We start from the raw sequence: 3,492 nt of genomic DNA, 5'->3' as shown, positions 1-3,492 counted from the left end.
TCAATACTAATATAATTATTTACATATATAATTATTTATATTTACATTTCTGGTTACAACTAAAGGTTCGTGAATCGTCGAGGATGGTCAAAGGTTTTAGTGTATCCATGTAAGCAGTTTCAAGATTTTGAGATTTAATTAAATAGACTTTGCTTATCATGTCGAATTCATATTAAGATTGAGTTTAAATTTGGTTGAAAATTTTCGGGTCGTCACAGTACCTACCCGTTAAAGAAATTTCGTCCCAAAATTTGTGTGAGGTGGTCATGGCTAACAATAAAAATATTTTCATGACGAATATGAGCTGATAAATAGAATTTTATCAACATTGAGTAACATGGATAAGATAATTCGATTACTCAAAACGTACGGGTGAAACTATCACAAATTAGTGAAATAAGAAAATATTGTTATAACCTCTTAATATAACCTCTTAGCCAAATTTCGAGATGAAATTTCTTTTAACGGGTAGGTACTGTCATGACTGGGAAATTTGGGTCAAATTTAAAATCTGATAACTCCGACAAGATAAGCAAATTGATGTGTTGCATTAAAATATTTTTTCATACATTTAATTAATCATTGGACTTTACCTTAAGATTCATAAATAACCTATAATTTAAAACTCGAACTCGTCATGATTTATATATGATTTTACTTTCTTAAATGAAAACATTTTATGATATAATAATTTCTATTATTATAACCTCTTAATAAAATGATTTTGAATATAATTAGTTCTAGAAAACTAAATTTTATAATATTTATATATGAAATGATAAAAAAAATTACTATTAAACGATGCTATTTCAAATTAAAATTTTTACGTATTAAGTCGTTTTATTTTTATGATATAATTTTTGTAATTTTTTTTAAGAAACGAAGTTAAATTAAAAATGTACAATTTGTAAATCACAACGTACAACAACGTGTAGCTTAAATAGTTAAATTTAAATTAATTCATTTACTATTCATTGAATAGTAAATGAAACGAAATTAATTCATTTACTATTCACATGAAAGCGACATGATAGAAATTATTAATTATAAGTTACATAATATACCCCCTGAAGTATTTAATAAATACGACTTTTTAAAAAATTTACGATTCAAATTTGATTCTAAATTTATTATTATATTATTATATTTTATTTCAATATTATTATATTATTATATTTAATATATTATTATATTAAAATTTATATTATATTATATATCTTTGTCCAGTCAAAAACTAGGAAAACACATATTACGCTTATAAACTTTATAAACGAACCTTTTTACAACTAAATTTACAAAGCTTAAGACCAAAACAGATATATATATATATATATATATATATATATATATATATATATATATATATATATATATATATATATATATATATATATATTCAGATATAAAAAAGTGGAATTTTTATTCATATTTTTACCCGTCAATTATTAGCAACAGAGTACGAAATGCCGGTTCGTGAAAACTGTCGGCAGATATTATTGAATTCTAATTCACACGTTTTTATTTTCATATTATTTTCATATTATTATTATATTATTACTTTATTATAATATTATATAATTATATTCTATTTCAATATTATTATATTATTATATTTACTTATATATACTACGTTCATGTTCTAGTTGAAATCACACATATCACATATAGATCATATGTTACTCCGTAATTAACTATATTATTTTTATTATTATTATAATTATTATTCTTAATATTATTATTCTTAATCTTATTATTAATTAGTAGTATTAGTATTATGGTTACAAAATATACATAAAATACTACGACGAGGTTATGTTCAAGTGATTTTAAAATGGGGTTTTCAAATGGTTTAAAGCTAAGGAATTCATGGGTATTAAATAAGGAGGTTATGGGTATTGATCGGGGGTATTGTTCGTGAATCAAAGGTCAACCTTGCATTTATCATTTCTGTTGCGTCTGCATACTTTTCCTGCAATATTGAACCACAATATTGATACGTGAGTTTTCATAGCTCCCTTTTTATATATATTTTTGGGCTGAGAATACATGCGTATTTTATAACTGTTTTACGAAATGGATACAAGTACTAAAAACATATTCTACATTGAGTTGTACCACTTTACATATCTTCCCTAATAGCTTGCTAACTAATATTTACATGTTGTAAGAACATGTATACGCGAATCCTATTGATAGATCTATCGGGTTTGACAACCCCAATCGAGCTAGTCGCTCTGGTATTGTAAACGGTTGCATAGTACTTCATTTTTACTACACTTGGTATAGTGTAGGGAGATTTCATAATAAAGGGAATATACCACATTAATTGTTAAGTATGGTTACCGAAGCGCTCAACAACTTATAGAATACTTTTATACACTTGCGAGTGTACGGATATTTATGGAAATTGAAATCTTGTGGTCTATTACTATTACGGGAATGATTGATTATGATAAACTATGAACTCACCAACCTTTTTGGTTGACACTTTTAAGCATGTTTATTCTCAGGTATAAAGAAGCTTTCGATGTTTAACTGCTATGCGCATGGAGTCTTACATGGCATATTTTTCAGGGAAACTTTGCATTCATACATTAATATGTATTATATTTTGACAGTTTACTCAACTGATGTATTGTTATGAACTATCATTTATTGGGATTGTCTATATGTAGAAATCACCATAGGTCGAAAACATTTATGTACATGCTTTAATAATGTATACTGATTTAAAAACTTTCTTATATAGAAAGCACGTATTTTGAAATGAATGCAATGTTTGTAAAATGTATCATATATAGGGCAAACCTCGCAATGGGACCGATGAATGATGTTTTGCGTCAATAGGGATTTTGGCGGGCCGTCACATAATTCCAACTCGATGATCCCAATTGGCCATGTAGACTCCCCAGAAAACCCTGATAATGCGGTGATGAGAGCTATTAGTTTAGCTCGTACCACTCCAGGCAGCAACCAGTAACAATGTTTGTACATTATATCAATGCCGCAACCAGTGTCTATGTGCAATCGCTTTATGATATACCCACAGCCTTTAACGCGCCCTTTAATTGTGATAGGCGCATCTGATGGTTCTTGCGCTATGGCTGGAAATAGGATGGGAGTGTTTCCCATTCCTCTGGCAATTCTAATTTGCGTCTCTGATTTGTTCGTCCGCTGATGACCATGTTAATAGTTTTTTCTGTTTCCTTTCCATTATTCTTTCTTTGCCATGGATACTCTTTTTCTCCTTTTGACTTCTCACTTGATGTTTTTCCACCTTTCTTCAAGTGTTGCAGTCTTCCTCTTTTGAGTTCAGCAACTACCTTTTCGATCAGATACCGACATTCATTGGTTTCATGACCATAATCATCATGAAAATCGCAAAATTTGCTTTTGTCTCTATTTCCAAATTTTGACAAAGGTAATGGTGGATCGAAGCTTTTGCATACTGCCTCCGTAGCCAATATTTCTTTTGCCATTTTCGTGAGGTCT

This window comes from Rutidosis leptorrhynchoides, chromosome 10, assembly GCF_046630445.1.
Source record: "Rutidosis leptorrhynchoides isolate AG116_Rl617_1_P2 chromosome 10, CSIRO_AGI_Rlap_v1, whole genome shotgun sequence".
NCBI lineage: Eukaryota > Viridiplantae > Streptophyta > Magnoliopsida > Asterales > Asteraceae > Rutidosis > Rutidosis leptorrhynchoides.
This window is presented reverse-complemented; position numbering follows the sequence as displayed.